The sequence below is a fragment of the Cervus elaphus genome, chromosome 12, assembly GCF_910594005.1.
Source record: "Cervus elaphus chromosome 12, mCerEla1.1, whole genome shotgun sequence".
Taxonomy (NCBI): Eukaryota; Metazoa; Chordata; class Mammalia; order Artiodactyla; family Cervidae; genus Cervus; species Cervus elaphus.
In genome coordinates this window covers 26,324,531-26,343,412 of record NC_057826.1, presented here as the reverse complement: position 1 = coordinate 26,343,412, position 18,882 = coordinate 26,324,531, and positions in this window count along the sequence as shown.

Genomic DNA, 18,882 nt, shown 5'->3' with positions numbered 1-18,882 from the left:
GAGATGGTTGGATGGCATCACTGACTCAGACGACATGAGTTTGAGCAAACTTTAGGAGTTGGTGATGGACAGGGAAGCCTGGCGGGCTGCAGTCCATGGGGTTGCAAAGAGTCGAACGTGACTGAACGACTGAACAACAACAGCAAACATATCTCAGATCAGAAGCAAGTAAAAGATACCTGTTATTACCACTTCACTTCAACATTGTATTGGAAATCTTAGTTGCTTCAGGGATAGAAGAAACAAAACTGTCACTATTGGTGAATGGTATAAGGTTTAAAAAAATTATCTATTTATTCATTTATTGGCTGTGCTGGGTCTTCTTTGCTGCATGCAGGCTTTCTCTAGATGAGGCAAGGAGGGGCTACTCTTTAGTTGTGGTGTCTGGGCCCATCAGTGTGGTGGCTTCTCTTGTTGCCAAGCACAGGTTCTAGAGCAGTGGGCTTCAGCAGTTGTGGCACATGGGCTCAGCTGCCACACAACGCATGGGGTCTTCCCAGACCAGGGGAATTGAACCTGGGTCCCTTGCATTCACAGGTGAATTCTTAACCACTGGACCAACAGTAAAGCCCCTAAAATTTTTAAATCTAGAAGTTAATTATTAGAATCGATAAGAGAAACTGGCAAGAATGTTTAAAAATCAATATACAAAAGTCTGCTGCAATTCAACAGCGTATATCTGTTGAAAGATGTAATTTTTAAAAAATGCTATTTTCAATGACAACAGAAAACCAAAAGTATTCAGGAATAAATTTAATAAAATGTTAATATATGTAATCCTTTTTTGAGGGAAATCATAAAATGTTATGAAACTACATTAAAATCCCAAGTAAATAAATGTCAGGTTATTAGATAAGGCTCTCTTTGATAGTTGTGTGTGTGTGCGCTTAATCGCTCAGTTGTGTCCAACTCTTTGTGACCCTTTGGACTGTAGCCCGCCAGGCTCCTCTGTAAATGGGATTTTTTCAGACCAGAATACTGGAATGGGTTGCCATTTCCTCCTCCAGGGGATCTTCCCAACCCCGGGATCAAACCTGCGTCTCTTGTGTCTCCTCCATTGCAGGCAGATTCTGTACCCACTGAGCCATCACGGAAACCCTTGTGAATCCCTCTGGGAAAGCAATGGACCATTATTCATACAATATACAAAAGAAAATTCCAGATAGATTGAGACCTAAATACAGAAAACAGAACTTCAGACTTCTTAAGTGCTATGTAGGACAGTATCTTTATTGTATTAAGAGTGCTGAAAGGTTTCTTAAATTGAGCACAAAAACACAAACCATAAAAGTAAAGATGGATAAATTCAATAGATTTAAATTAAGAACTTCTGTTTATTGAAAGACACCAAAAAACAGTAATAAACTGAGAGGGTACTGTGACACATAAAACTCACAAAAGATTAGCATCCAGAATAATTGTAAGACAGTTAGTTAGTAAGAATAAGACTAATACCAAAATTAAAAATTGGTGCAATACAGAGACAGTCATTCACCAAAAAAGAAGAAATCATGTATATTATCATATGTGAAACGAATCGCCAGTCCAGGTTCGATGCACGAGACAGGTTGCTTGGGGCTCGTGCACTGGGATAACCTAGAGGGATGGGATGGGGAGGGAGGTGGGAGGAAGGGTCAGGATGTGGACCACATGTACACCCATGATGGATTCATGTCGATGTATGGCAAAACCAATACAATATTGTAAAGTGATTAGCCTCCAATTAAAATAAATAAATTAAAAAAGGGGGAAATCAAATGGTTCATAGCCATATTAAAATGTGTTCAACATCCTTAGTAGTCAGGAACATGAAAAATTTAAACCAAACAGTACTATTTCATGATAATCAGACTGGGCAAAAATTTAAAGTGGGTTAGTGTTAGATATTGATAAGAATATGTGGAGCAATCAGAACTTTGACACATTGCTGGTAGAAGTTGAAATTGGTACAACCACTTTGGAAAATAATTTGGCATTTTCTGGGAAAAAAGAACACAAGCATCCCCAACAACCCACTGTTGCCACTCCTAGGTACAGTTTAAGGCATCTCTTGTACATGTGCCTTAGGAACACACATAAGAATGTTCACAGAAGCAGTGTTTGTGATAGCAAAAAATGGGAAACCCAAATGTCCTCCAGTTGAAAAATAGCCTAATAAATTGTTGTGTGTTTCTCAACGGAATACTTTACACAGCAGTGAAAATGAATTAACTTTTATTCTACTGCTAATGAAAATTCAATTAACTACAAGTTAAAAAGAAAAAGGAATTTTACATGAGCCAAACTGAGAATTATAACCCAGGAAGTAGATTCTCAGAAAGCTCTGAAAACTGTTCCACCTGGTAGAAGTTGAAGGAATAGGCATATATATTTTTGAGACAAAGGATTGTACCTCAAAACGATAAGCTGATGTTTTACACAAGGTTCATCAAGGGTTCATAGTCCAGGTAAGCATATACAGCCACTATAACCCCCTACAGAGCCAGGAAGGAACACTATTTTTTTTTAATAGCTGAAGAGTTTTATTTTATTTTAAAAATTTTATTAGAATATAGTTAATTTACAGTGTTGTGTTAGTTTCAGGTTACAGTCATCTACAAACAGTGACAGTTTAACTTCTTTTCCAATTTGGATTCCTTTATTTCTTTTTCTTCTTTCCTTTCTGTGGCCAGGGCTTCCAAAATTAAGTTGAATAAAAGTGCTGACAATGGACATCCTTGTCTTGTTCATGATCTTAGAATGTTTTCAGCTTCTTACTCTTGAGAATGATGTCAGCTGTGTTTGTCATGTATAGCCTTTATTATGTTGAGGTAAGTTCCCTCTATGCTCACTTTCTGGAGGATTTTTTTTTATCTTAAATGAGTAGTGAAAGGAACATTATTGCTTTAAGAAGTAACACAGCTACACAAAGAAGAAAGAGGGGAAAAAAATTGATTTTTGTGACTGAGCAGGCACTCCCATCTTTGAGAGCTCTGGTTAATGTGTAATGCAGATGCACACTGAGCTTTAGGTTTTTTCTTATTCTGCCTTAAAATACACATTTTATTTCATCACCATTTCAACAACATAGTTGATTCTCAAGAACAATATATTAAGAGAAAAGTTCAAGTCACAGAAGAAAAACACAGTACAGTTTCATTTATACAGAGACCAAAGAAATGCAAACTCACATAATATACAGTGGTTACCTCTCAAGTAAAGGTGGAAAAGACACAAAGTGACTTCTTAGATACCAGCAATTTTTTATTTCTGAATTTGGAATGGTTGGTTGATCCTTTTGGGCTTCCCTCGTGGCTCAGATGGAAAAGAATTTGCCTGCAATGCAGGGGACCCAGATTTGATCCCTGGATCAGGAAGATCCCCTGGAGAAGGAAATGGCAACCCACTCCATTTTAGTATAATCTAAATTGTGCAGATACATGTTTTAAAAAGCGAATTAAAACAAAAATTTAAAAATTAGGACCATCATGGTGGAATTGCATTTCATCATACCACAGCAAAGTCTGTGGCACATTTGCCAGAGTTTATGGACTTGTACGCAGACAACTGAGATTATAGCAATGTTAGGGTATTACTGTACTTATAGAATACATTTATGGTGTACCTATGGTCAAAGTTCACTTTTATTTGCAGATGGCAGAAACTCAAACTAGTTTAAACACAAAAGAGTATCTATTGACTGTATAGCTGAGAAATGCAAGATTGCTTCCAGCTTCAACTACAGCTAGATTCAGATTCTCAGATGATGTCATTGGAATGCTGTCACAAACCCACCATTCTCAACATTTCCTTATTGCTGTTTTTAGATTTATTCTTCTACAAGTTTTCTCCAAGTGGTAGCAATGATGGCCATTTGCCAGTCTAGACTTCTCTAGTTTTCCTCACAATAGCGGAAGAGTGCCTTTTCTTCAGCATTATTAGCAAAAGTCCTAAAGAGGATTGTGATTACCCTTGCTTGGTCCCTCTTCATGATCAGTCCCTGCTGCCACAGATGTGCAGTATCTAGCTAGGTCTGTACCATCTGTGTATTTCCTAAGGTGGTGGTGGTGGTAGATGCAGAAGTGTATGCCTGGTGGAGAAGGGCAGGGAATCAGCCCCACAAGAAATGGGTCCCCACAAGAAAGACGTAAGGAAATGTCTACTGGGTAGAAAAAGAATTAATTATCACAATTCTCTGGCAATACTAAAGTTGCCTGTCATGTCCAGCATCTCGTGTTTGTTGCTCACAAGAATAATTTTAGATCCTGAGTATGCACTCCTTTTCAGATTCTTAAAGTTTGGAATAATCTCCAAGAAATTATTATCCTTCTTATGGTATATGAAATATTTCGGTACATGAACCTGGCAAGTATCCAACGATATTATAGCTCACAGATTAGCTCTATTAATAGAATTTCTCAAGAAAGTCATGTATTGCAGCAACGCATAATGTGATGTTTTATGATTTATGCAAAATGATTCACAAATTATCTTGATCAACGGCCCCACAATGTCAATGCCAATAGCTTTTCCCTTGGCTTAATTGCTTGCTCATGGACTAATTATTTTACTTTGTGTAAAATCTCATATTGTTGCCCAAGATATCAGGCAAGTGCTAAGAATTTCTGACTAGATTTTGGAGCTCATTTACAGACAGTTTTGTTCATTACCTCCCCAATTTTCCCAGTTTCCGTTTTGATTAATAAACTATTAATTCTTATTCTCTACCTATCTCATCACTCAGAGTCATTTCATTATGTTTACAGAATTTGATGTCAAAGAGGTGTTGTGTTGAAGGCAATATGTGTGGTGGTTAGGAGATAAGCTTTAGAGACAAGTAAAAGTAAGCTCATTCCTAGCTCTGTTACATGTTGGCTCTGTGATACTGGAATAAATAACAATGCTTACCTCATAGGAATTTTGCAAAGAATGAATGAGGTTATTTATGTAAAAAGTTTAACAGTGCACAGCTTACAGGAAACATTGAATAAATTGTTGTTATTGTTGATCCTCTTCTCTTTGCAAGATGCTAAAATTGCTATTTCCCGCCCCCCCCTTTGAAGTAGTCATTGTAGCTTTTAAGTTTTCTATTTCCTTTCATCCTTTATTCTAGTTTCATACCCTGTGGTCACTAAAATGAAAGATCCTAAAATTAATCAGTACCTCACTTGAAGAAAAACTGGTGTAGAGAGTAAAATGAATGTGTCGAGCAGTTTTGTTTAGAGTTGGTATTTAAAATTGGAAGTTATTAAGTATACAATACATGAAGAGACGATTTGACTATAAAATACATAGACCACCATAACTGTGAAATTTTAGAAACTTGCAGGAACTCTAGGTTGGATTTCCTTATCATTGTTGCTGTGTGACTCATATTTATGAAATAGGAAAAAGTTGAAGAAAAGGAAATTACAAAAAGAAAACACAAAAAATGTAAAGATTTTATTGCCACACTAAAGAATGTTTTTAATTGGGAGTTGTGCATGGGTAGGGCTTCGCAGGTGGTGCTAGTGGGAAAGAACACACCTGCCAGTGAAGGAGACGTAGGAGACGTAAGTTTGATCCCTGGGTCGGGAAGTTCCCCTGGAGGAGGGCATGGCAACCTACTCTGATATTCTTGCCTGGAGAATCCCATGGACAGAGGAGCCTGGTGGGCTATAGTCCATAGGTTCACACGGAGTCGGACACAACTGAAGTGACTTAGCATGCTTACATGTGCATGTGTATGGGGCCTGTGTGACAAACTTTCTGTATTGAATTGATTAGATAAGTAAGTGCTTTTTAAAAATTTATCTTTAGTTGAAGGATAATGTTTTCCAATGTTGTTAGATCAGTGCTTTTAAGTTGAGATACACTGCTCCAAGTCTGTATTACACCATGTTTACAATTTTTTGTTAGTAAATTTAAACAGATAGACTGTTAAGGTGTCAGATTTTACTGCAATATTCTGATGATTCTGAATTTGTTATAAAAAAGTTTTAGAAACATTCTTGATGCCATTAACAAAAGGACCTGGCAGTGAAGGTTTTTACTTTTTGTTGTTAGTTTCTTATTTTACTTTTTGTTATTGTTTAGTTGCTAAGTCATGTCCAACTCTTGTGAGCCCCATGGACTGTAGCCTGCCAGGCTCCTCTGTCCATGAGATTTCCCAGGCAAGCGGGTTGCTGTTTCTTTCTCCAGAGGATCTTCCTGACCCAGGGATTGAACCACCATTTCTGAATTGGTAGGCAAATTCTTTATCACTGAGCCACCAGGGAAGCGTTCCTTTTAGTTTTACCCTTTTAATTATACATGGTCACATTCTAGTTGAAAGTTGGTCATAACTTTAACAGGTTTCTATTAGTATTTCACGTTTATTTAACAGTTTAAATTGGAAAAATTTTGGATATTATCGGAATATCCAGACATTGAAAATGTTGGAAACTATAAAGGATAAAAATATTAGTTGTGTGTCTCTGATCTGTGAGTTTTTCTCCCAGTGGCTTGAAAAGAATTTTTTTTAAGTCATGCTTGTTCAATGAACCTAGTGTTCATTGTAAGAAGACTATGTCACTATTTATCTTAAAAATAGTTGGACTGAGATATTAACTGAATCTTATACCTATTCAAAGATTTATCAGTAATATGCTGATAAACCAGCTAGCCTCATCTCAGTTCAGTCAAAAGCTAAAAGATTAATTCAGCTGCCTCTTGTCAAGTATTTGTTTTCAGTAATTTAGGGGTAAATGACCAAAGAAAGGAATTACATGGCCTAAAGAAGGATTAGAGTGGTAGAAATGGTTGTTTGAAGTTTCAAAGAGTGCTTTCAGTCTCTTTTATTCTTTACAACTTAAGCTGCTTATTTTGTTTGACATATTTTTTCAGTGACTGCTATTAATAGCACCTCTTTGTTTTGGATATTATTTGGATATTGGATTTTATTTTCTTTCACAGATGTTGTTGGCTTAATTTATTTTATAATTCCAACTTTTCCTTACCTTGGACCTCCACCTAGCTTTTGATGTATCCATTTTTCTGTTGCTCGCACAGGAAAGCTAACTTTTTTTTAATAGAAATTCTAGCTTGTGGACACTGGTGGAAGAAATATAGTTGTAATGATTCTACAGTTACAGTCACTGTGCCTTCAGACCTCCTGGAAAGAGGTTCCCTTGGTAAATGCTTCTGGTCTAATAAACCCTAAAGAATTAAAGAATCTCTGTTTGACAAGTGTGTGTGTGCATGTGTGTGTATCTCTACATATATCTACCCACACACACATATATACCACACGCAAGTGTAAGTACATATATATATGTATGTATATATCATAGAAGCAAAAATATAGATTAAAATAAGCTCTTCATACACCACATCAAATTAATGGTAGCCCACAACAGAATATCATGTCTATCTAAATAGCACGTTAAAGAAAGGCTTGTTTCATAAAACCATCTGCGGTGGATTTCCTAGAAATGTTATCAGTGCACAATTCTTCTTGCCCTTTAGTTTCATTTCAGCATTTATAAGGGCATTTATGTCAACATGGGCTGTTACCCAGTCATTAAATTTGCCCTTATGAATTTATGAATCTTGTGTATTCAATATTTCTATATATTTATGAATGTGTATATTTTACAACAAATCAAAAGTGTATTTATCTATACATATGATTTCATCTATATAAAAATGTATAAAAAAGATGAGAGAGACTACATAAAATGACAACAATGATTGTCTCTTGGATTTTTCCTTCATTTTATTTTCATGTCATTTTCAAATTCTCAATAATTATCTTTACAATTTGCAGAAATTAAATAAGACATTGTTTTAACATATTCATAAAACTGTATGGTGATTTTTAGTATGTAATGACTATTTTAAAGGTTAGCAGTACAAATGCAATAATTTAACATTTTATATGTAGCTGTACATTTCAGTTTATTCCTTTTGAGAAAGTTTTTTTCCACAGTTTTCTTAAAATATAAACAAAATGACTTAATCAAAGCATACTAACTTTAAAAAGTGGTCTGCAAGCTTTTTTGCATATTTATTTTTACATTAAATATATGTATTACTATACCAATGTATGATGTACGTTCCCTCATAGCTCAGTTGGTAAATCATCTGCCTGCAATGCAGGAGATCTGGGTTCTATTCCTGGGTCTAGAAGATCCCCTGGAGAAGGAAATGGCAACCCACTCCAGTATTCTTACCTGGGAAATCCCATGGACAGAGGAGCCTGGCAGGCTACAGTCCATGGGATCGCAAGAGTCAGACACGACTTAGTGACTAAACTACCACCACCATGCAGTGCACAGACATTTTTAAGGGTGGAATAAAAATATAAGTTGACATTTATTCAATAGTTTCTTTCCATACCCAGTGGATTGTCTTGCGTAGCCCTGAAGGACACACACCAGACTTTGAAGACCATTGCCTTAGAAAACTAAAAAGTCAACTAATTTAGGGTTTTACATTTATCTATATGCTGGGTTCCCTCCATTATTTTTTTAAAAAGTGACAGTAAATTCTTTTTTTCCCCTATTTTTGGTATTGTTTTTGAGAACCAAATTCTACATGTCTTTGATGCTAGATTTTGCATTCATTTTTTTTTGAGGACTGTCTTTACTATTTAAGTTCAAAATTTGGCATTTGCTGCTTAAAACTATATTTCATAGAATTGTATAGGAAAGGCTGGAAGTATAAATGAAACTGTCAGGCAGTCCATGAACTATAAAATACGGGCAAAGCAAGGTCAGACTTTCTCTAAGACACATTTTATAACATAATCTCGAGAGATGTCCCTGGACAAAGGCAAGCACCACTGGCTTGAATTAGAAGAGTTTTTGGCTGTTTCTTTTAGCCTTCTAGACACTGTTCATAGGAATAAGTAAACAATTCAAGGAATTCAAGCAGGCGCTCCAAAAATACTTCCAATCTCTATAGTCTCCATCTTTTAGCAGGCATACAGATAAAGGGACGGAAATTAATCTTGAGTCATGCACAAGGGTGAAAAAAACCAATGTCTGTGAAGAAAAGAAACCTTGTTCACTGATGTGAGAAAACGTTATTAATAAGTTTATATTTAATACACCAATCAATGCTAGCTAGGTAGTAAGCTGAAAGAAAAACACAGTCATTGTTTTGATTTTTAAAGTGTTTAGATCAGATTTTGAAAGTGTTTAGATCAGATTTTTATTTTATTTTGAAAGTGTTTAGATCAGATAAATGAATAATCAGCTACACCTTTGCTTTTTAGACTTGTAGTCAAAATTACTTAAGAGAAGCAAAATGAGTTGATTTAGTTTTTATCTATCTGCTCATTGGATATACAAATAAGTAATGAAATAGGCAAGAACTGACTAACACCCACATTTGTTCATCATCCTTGTCATCCAGTTGGCTGGCTATATTAACACAATATTTCTTTTTTAAAAGATTTATTGGGGAAAAACGCTATCAACAACATGTTTTAGACAATTCAAGAGATTAGAATGGACTATACTGTTAGATTTCTTGGGGATAAATGTGGCATTGTGGACACGGAGGAGAATACATGATGAGCTACTTAGTAGTGAAATGTCATGGAGCCTGCAACTTATTTTCAAATGATTCAGAAAGTGAGAGAAAAAATCAAATTGGTAAAAAGCTAACAAGTGGTGAATCTAGGCAAAGAATACATATAGATACATTACACAATTATTTCCTTTTTTTTTTTTCTCTGTAGATTTGAAATAAAGAGTTGGAGGAAAATGATGTAAATAAAGCCATTTCTGAAGCCTATAAAAGGGTTTTTGCCTTTGAAGCCTTTTGTAAAGAAGTAATACCCAGGGCTTTTAGAGGCTAAAAAAACCTATTTTAGGGAATTCCCTGGCGATCCAGTGATTAGGACTCAGCGCTTTCACTGCCGGGGCCCAAGGTTCAACCCCACAAGCCATGCACAGCCACCAAAAAAACCTAGGGTAAAAGGTGTGATGTGTGCGTGCTAATTTGCTTCAGTAGTGTCTGACTCTTTGTGACCCTGTGGGCTATATTTACCAGGCTCCCCTGTCCATGAGATTTTCTAAGCAAGAATGCTGGAATGGGTTGCCCTGGTCTCCTCCAGGGGATCTTCCCAACCCAGGGATCCAACCCACGTCTCCTACATCTCTTGCATTGGCAGGCGGGTTGTTTACCACTAGCACCACCTGGGAAACCTAGATTAAAAGGCAAATAACCCTGAATATTCATTGGATGGACTGATGCTAAAGCTGGAGCTCCAATGCTTTGGCCATCTGATGCTTAGAGCATCAGACCCTGATTCTGGCAAAGATTAAAGGCAAAAGGAGAAGGGAGAAGCAGAGGATGAGATGGTTGGATAGCATCATCAACTCAATGGGCATAAATTTGAGCTAACTCCAGGAGATAGTGAAGGACAGGGGAGTCTGGCGTGCTGCAATCCATGGGATCACAGAGTTGGACATGACTTAGCAACTGAACAACAACATTCAGTGATAGATGTTAACTAGCTGAGGTTAAGTACTCATGTAAGCTTACTTTGCGTCTTTCCCTTTTGCAGTGCTTGTTTGAGCACAACTTGTTTGATGCCTTGCTCTCCTGCTGGACCATAAGCTCCTGATGGTGAGAATTCTGTTAATTTTTTAATTTTTTATATTGCCATATTTTAAAGTACATAGCAAAGAAGTTTATTATTTCAATAAATAGATGAAAATATATCAGGAAACTTTTTGCTCACTTGTTGCTCAAAACAAAGCTATAACAACCAAGCATAAAATTATTTTTCAGATTCCTAGCAACCAGAACAAAGAGAGACGAAGCCAAGGGCTTAGCTTGTGGCCTAACAAGCCAGGGGTCAGCCTCTGTCTCAGGAAGCAGTGTGGAAAAAGCAAACACGCTAGCTAAGAAAGTCACTCAGGATTCCTAGTTGTTAAGTGCCTTGAGGAGCAGAGTACAGGGTCCATATCACTGGCCTGGGTTTCAGGGCAGGATTTTGGTCTCTTGAAAGAGCACAGTCATAGAGGAACTAGCTTTCAAATGGGAACCCAGTTGATAAAGAACAAAATGCAAGCTGTGTTACTTGCAATGAGGGTTTAGGAGGTTACAGAATCCCATTAGCAGTCCCGTCCAACAAGATTAGCACGGGACAAGCTTTAGTTGTAGGAAATGGACCAGAGCTAATGCACTAAACTTCCCATTTTCAGGATTGGTCCCAGAGTACAGGGAGGGGTTAGAACTTCAGTGGCTGGGGACACTAAGAACAGAGAATCAGGCTGGCCATTAAAAATCCTAGGGTTAATACTGATCCAGTTATTTTATCTCATGATATATCTTACCGTGCCATAGTTATGTGGGAAAATAAAAATAGTGGAATGCTAAAGGGAAAAAGGGGATATACTACAAAAATGCTTTAAACCCCCAAGATCCTTTTTTTTAAAAAACAAACAAACAATTATTCATTTACTTATTTTGGGCTGTGCTGGGTCTTCATTGCTGCTTGAGCATTTCCTAGTTGTGGAAAGCAGGGGGCTACTCTCTAGTTGTGGTGCGAGGGCTTCTCACTGCAGTGGCTTCTCTTGTGGAGCCAGCTTCAGTAGTCGCGGGCACATGGGCTCAGTAGCTGCGGCTACCAGGCTGTAGAACACAGGCTCAATAGCTGTGGCACATGGACGTGGTTTTTCCGCAGCATGTGGGATCTTCCCGGATCAAGGATCTCCTGCATTGGCAGGCAGATTCTTTACCACTTAGCCACCAGGGAAGCCCAACCCCCAAGATCTTGATGTAAGAAATAGGGAAAAGCACAGATAAAGTGCTCAGTAAAGCTAACCTCCCCTCCCTTATGCATGTTTGGAGGCTGTGCTGACATTCATGGACCACTTTAGATTCTCTCTGGTGGCACGCTAATCCTCAGTGATTACTGTTTTCAAAAATTTCTTGTAAATTAAAAAAAAAAAATCCCATGAATGAATTCCTTTATTGGTGCTTTCATTAAAAGTCATTTTGTAGTTTACCAGTCTTAAATATTCAAATAAATTAAAAATGAATTAAGAAAACAGATGATAGAAACAGACCCGTGGATAAATGAAAACTTGATATAAGACAGACATGACCTGGCAGACCAATAAAGAAATATAAACCAACTGGAAGGTGGGCAAATGATATGATTAGATATTTCACCTCTAATCTTAGCTATATGAAATAATCATATCATGTCTTGGAAGGGGGGCTTTCCTGATGGTTCAGTGGTAGAGAATCAGCCTCCCAGTGCAGGAGATATGGGTTCGATCCCTGGGTTGGGAAGATCCTCTGGAGAAGGAAATGGACACCCAATCCAGTGTTCTTTCCTGGAAAATACCATGGTCAGAGGAGCCTGGCGGGCTGCAGTCCATGGGGTCACAAAGAGTCGGACATGGCTGAGCATGCACGCACACATGGTAGTTCTATTCATAGTTTTTTAAGGAATCTCCATACTGTTCTGCATAGTGGCTGTATCAACTTACTTTCCCACAAACAATGCAAGAGGATTTCCTTTTCTCCATATCCTCTCCAGAATTTATTCTTTGTAGATTTTTTGATGGTGACCATTCTGAGTGGCGTGTGTAGTCCATAGCATCGCAAAACAGTCAGACATGCCTTAGTGACTAAACAACAACAGAATCTTAGAAGGGAGAGCATTTATGGCCAAAAAAGCATGTGAAAAGATTCTCAACTTCATTAGTGATCAGAGAAATACAAACCAATGAGATACCATTTCATACCTTCCAAACTTGCAAAAAGAAACTTGAAAATTGGTCAGTTTTTGATGTTGGGAGGAAAAGGAGCCATAGAAACCCTCATACACTTCTTGCCTGTGTGCATGTTCCCTCATGTCCAACTCTGTGACCCCATGGACTGTAGCCCACCAGGCTCCTCTGTCCATGGGATTTTCCAGGGAAGAATACTGAAATGGTTTGGCATTTCCTCCTCCAGGGAACCTTCCCGGCCCAGGGATCAAACCTGTGTCTCCTCCATTGACAGGTGGATTCTTTACCCTTGAGCCACCTGGGAAGCCCCCTACACTCCTTGCGTGCATGCATGCATGCTCAGTCACTTCACTCGTGTCTGACTGTTTGTGACCCTGTGGACTGTAGCCCACTAGGCTCATCTGTGGGCTAGAATTCTCCAGGCAAGAATACTGAAGTGGATTGCCATGCCCTCCTAGAGGGGCTCTTGCTGACCTGAGGATAACCTGCATTTCTTATATCTCCTGCATTCAGGAGGTAGGTTCTTTACCACTAGAGCCACCTAGGAAGTCCTTATGAGACTGTAAATTTGCTCAAGACTTTGGGTAACAATTTTGTATTGCCTTATAAGTTGAAAATACCATTTCTAATGACCTAGCAATTCTACTCCTAGATATTCACCCTAAAGAACAATTTTTACATTCACCAGCAGGCGTATGCAGGAGCTTCTTAGCTATACTATTCATAATAGCAAAGAACTGGAAATATCAGTGGATAAAGCTGTGGTGTAGTCAAACAATAGAATACTATACAGCAGTGAAAGGATGCACTACAGCTATAGGCATTAATATGGATGAGAATCTCAAAAATGTTGACCAAGGAAATAAAGCTAGCAAAGAAAAGTACTTAGAGTATGACTCCATTATATAAAGTCAAGGACAGGCAAAACTAAAAAAATATAATTCAGGAATATATAATTAGGAAGCAAAAAATGTTTTAAAAGTTTAAAAGTTGGTGTTTATTATTCTTTAAGTTGCATGTCCTTGTATTTTACCTCTGTATTGATGATATGTTTCATAGGATAAAGTAAAATAGAAATTATTCATTTAATTTAATAGTCTGTGAGAGTAAGGATTACCCACTTACCTCATCTCTGCTTGACATCATTATGAAACTGCCTTCCAAACGTGGTTTATATCAACCAGATCCCTACTCAAACAGCATCAAGGCTTCCTATTCACCATAGTCTGACCTACGGCCACTCTGGGTGACGGAAGATTCAAGGCCCTCCCTATTTAGACCACAGTTGACCATTCTTGTCTTGTTTTCCACCACAGCATCTGTTGTAGACACACTGATCCGCTCACTAATACTGAAACACACTATGAGTTCTCTCACTTCTTGGTCTTTGTTTCTGCCATTTTTACTACTTACTAATTTTAATTCTAAAAACTGTACTTTTTATCACCATCAAGCTACCTACTAGCAGTTACTATTTTGCATTTTTAAAATAGTCTATCTAGTTTCAGTATGTTGTAAAGAGCAAATTGTGGGATCTAAAGCAACAGACTTCAGTCTTACAGATAAATGAAAAGTGCAAATACCAATGCACTGGCCTGTGCTTGTTTGCAAACTTTTTATTTTTTTGGCTGTACCGAGTTTTCATTGCTGTGCATGGGCTTCCTCTAGTTGTGGTAAGCAGGGGCTATTCTTCATTGCAATGTATAGGCTTCTCATTGTGGTGGCCTCTCCTGTTGTGGAGCACCAGCTTTGGGGTGCACAAGCTTCAGTAGTTTCAGCTCACCAGCCCTAGAGCTCGGGCTTAGTAGTTGTGACACACGGGATTAGTTGCTCCATGGCATGTGGAATCTTCCTGGACCAGGGATTGAACCCATGTCCCCTGCATTGACAGGCAGATTGTTATCCACTGTACCACCAGGAAAATCTGGCCTGTGCTTGTTTGTGATCATCCTTCTGACAGAAGAATTTTTTTTGTTTGAGTTGAGCACACTTGTTTTTGCAAATTAGTAATTTGCAAATTTGCAAAATTAGTAATTCTGCCCACTCATCGACTCTTAACAACTATAGTAATATTATTAGCACTTTGTATTTCTCTGACTAGCTGTGGGTAACACAGCTGTTCAACTGATTATGAAGTAGCACGAGATTTCTCCCTCACCTTGCAATTTAGGAAACTGAAGACAAAGAGAACATTTTAATCAAGAAAATCTGGTATGTGAGTTTAAATGATTGTGTTAGTATTAATAGTAGAAATTAAAACGGCAACAATAATATCCTGAATGTGAAAGTCCATGAGGTCCTGAGTTTTACCTATTACCTGAATTACTCTGTTTACAGAAAAATTTACTAAATAAAGATGAATTTATTCAACAAACATTTGTTGACCACGTGCCAAATGTAAGGCAACATGTTAGACAGATTTACAAAGATTAACAATATGACATGGTCAGTGTCTCCAAGAAGCTTCAAGATAGGAGCGGGAACTTACCAGTATTTTAGATCGGGTACTATAATAGCTTTTGTATGTGTTCCACAGATTAAGGCATTGTGTTCTCAGTTAACACACTAAGAAGAGCACCTAGTACTTGTCCTTCACCATTGAAAGCCTTCAGAGTACAGTCAGTAACTTTGTAAGCACACGAAGGAGCAGGGAGCCCTCTGAACTCTATCAGTGTATTGTTTTTCTTTTAAACAGCATCTGGTTCACTGGAGGCTTTAAATGAATGTTGATTAAAATATTTGTTCCTCTTGATTAAGATGATAGCAAATGATTAATGAATTCCGTATCACAATTAAATGAAAATTTCTACCTTCCTGATTAACAGGAATATCCAGATGATAACAACTCTGGAACATAAATCAGAGAAATTACTACATAACCCTTAGAAGATGACAATCTTTTGTAAATGTTTTTGATCCTAGAAGGTTAGCACAGTTACAGCTCTGAACTGTTATGAAGTTCTTAGTTCAATTAGTACATCTGCATACACGACTTTGAACTCTGACATTTGCTGTGAATAACACACATTCCTCAGCACAAATCTTCTCTTTGTCTCTTAGTTTGATTACGATTGTGAAAATGCCAGGTTATACAGACTAGTACTATTGATGGCAAAATAATTGGTATTAAAGAGGATTTTTCACTATGGGTCTTTGGATGGGTTCAAATAGAAAGAAATCAAAGGACTATTTTGTTGATAAGCAATTCTACCTGCTATCAAGTAGATAGCACTTTGAAGGAGATCATGTAAAAATAGGAATTTCTTATGCCAACAAATATTACTAATATTAGTATTAATAATAGATAAAATATTAATACTATTTGAAGATAGATTGAGATAAATTAAAAATGCAAAATTCAGACAGAGATATAATTAATAAGCCAATATAAAGGATAAAATAGAATGTAAAAATACTCAAGACAAAAGAAGATAGGAAAAGAGGAAACAAAAGGACAAAGAACAGATAAGACAGATAGAAAATATCAAAACAATAGACTTAAACCCAATGATATGAATTATTCTATTATATGTAATGACTAAACACTTGTATTGACACATTATTGACCAGGGGGGTTTTGCAGAAACTAAAGCCTGTGGCCAGTGATTTGTTACATAAGTGAATATTTGGTCAATAATGACATAATGAAATTTGGTCAATAATACATAAGTGAATATTTGGTCAGTAATGTTTGGGTAACAAAAGATGTATTAATACATCTCTAGTCAGTAATGTGTTAAAAGGCAAAGATTGTACTCAGTCATGTCTGACTGCTTGCAACTCCATGGACTATAGCCTGCCAGGTTCCTCTGTCCATGGAATTTTCCAGGCAAAAATACTGGAGTGGGTTGCCATTTCCTACTTCCAGGGATCTTCCCAACCCAGGGATGGAACCCACATCTCTTGCATCTCCTGCATTGGCAGGTGAATTCTTTACCACTGTGCCACCTAAGAAGTCCAAAAGCCAAAGACTGCTTAAACCGAAAGATTATATGCATCTATGAGAAACATTTAAAATAAAAGATATAATATCACTGATGTACATAGATGCAAAAACCTCGAAAAAATACTAGCAAACAGAATCTCAACAGCACATTAAAAGGATTATACACACTAATCAAGGCTGTATATTGTCACCCTGCTTATTTAACTTACATGCAGAGTACATCATGTGAAATGGCAGGCTAGATGAAACACAAACTGGAAATAGTAATAACCTCAGATATGCAGATGACACCACCGTTATAGTAGAAAGTGAAGAGGAACTAAAGAGCCTCTTGATGAAAGTGAAAGAGGAGAGTGAAAAAGTTGGCTTAAAGCTCAACATTCAGAAAACTAAGATCATGGCATCTGGTCCCATCACTTCATGGCAATTAGATGGGGAAACAATGGAAACAGTGACAGACTTTATTTTCTTGGGCTCCAAAATCACTGCAGATGGTGACTACAGCCATGAAATTAAAAGATGCTTGCTCCTTGGAAGAAAAGCTATGACAAATCTAGACAGCATATTAAAAAGCAGAGACATTACTTTACTGACAGAGGTCTGTCTAGTCAAAGCTATGGTTTTTCCAGTAGTCATTATGGGTGTGAGAGTTGGACTATAAAGAAAGTTGAGCACTGAAGAATTGATGCTTTTGAGCTGTGGAGTTGGAGAAGCCTCTTGAGAGTCCCTTGTATTGCAAGGAGGTCCAATCAGTCAATCCTAAAGGAAATCAGTCTTGAATATACACTGGAAGGACTGATGCTGAAGCTGAAACTCCAATACTTTGGCCACCTGATGCGAAGAGCTGACTTATTTGAAAAGACCATGATGCTGGGAAAGATTGAAGGCAGGAGGAGAAGGGGATGACAGAGGATGAGATGGCTGGATGGCATCACCAACTCAACGGACATGAGTTTGGGTAAACTCCGGGAGTTGGTGATGGACAGGGAGGTCTGGCGTGCTGCAGTCCATGGGGTCACAAAGAGTCGGACACGACTGAGCAACTGAACTGAACTGAAAGTTGTAACTGGAAAAGTTGCAGTTAATACACAGGAGGAATCTCCTGCATGCCTATACACTAACAGTGAAAAATCAGAAAGAAAAATTAAGGAAACAATTCCACTTACCATGGCATCAAAAAGAATATAATACCTAGGAATAAACTTATCTAAGGGGACAAAAGACCAGTACTCTGAAAACTATAAGATAATGACGAAAGAAACTGAAGATGACACAAACAGATGTAAAGATATACCATGTTCGTAGATGGAAAAAATCAATATTATCAAAATGACTATACTGCCCAAGGCAATCCAGAGATTCAAAACCATCCCTATCTAATTACCAATGGTATTTTTCACAGAATTATAACAAAAAAATTAAATTTGTATAGAAACACAAAAGACCCTGAATAGCGAAAGCAATTTTTTAAAAAGATTAATTTATTCATTTCTGGCTCTGCTGGGTCTTTGTTGCTGCTCTCAGACTTTCTTAGTTGCAGCGAGCAGGGCCTACTCTTCACTGTGGTACGTGGGCTTCTTGTGGTGGCTTCTCTGGTTGCAGAGCATGGGCTCTAGGCATACGGGTTTCAGTAGTTACAGCACGTGGACTCAGTAGTTGTGCCTTGCAGGCTCTAGAGCACCGGGTCAGCAGTGGTGGTGCACAGGTTTAGTTGCCACATGGCATATGGGATCTTCCTGGAGCAGAGATCAAACCCATGTCCCCTGCATTGGTGGGTGGATTCTTAACCACTGGACCACCAGGGTAGACCAGCCAAGGCAATCTTGAGAAAGAACAGAGCTGGAAGAATGAGACTTCCTGATTTCAGACTATATTACAAAATCGTAGTAATCAAAACAGCCTTCTCCTGGCACAAAAGCAGAAATATAGATCATGAAAACAGGATAGAAAGTCCAGAGAAAAACCCATGCACCTATGGTCATCTAATCTATGACAGAGGAGGCAAGAATAGACAATGGAAAAAATATACAACAGTCTCTTCAATAAGAGGTGCTGGGAAAACTGGACAGCTACATGTAAAAGAATGAAATTAGAACCTCTCTAACATCATATACAAAAATAAACTAAAAATGGATCAAAGACCTAAATGTAAGGCTGGTCACTGTAAGACTCTTAGAAGAAAACTCTAAGGCAGAACATTCTTTGACACAAATTGCAGCAATATCTTTTTAAATATTA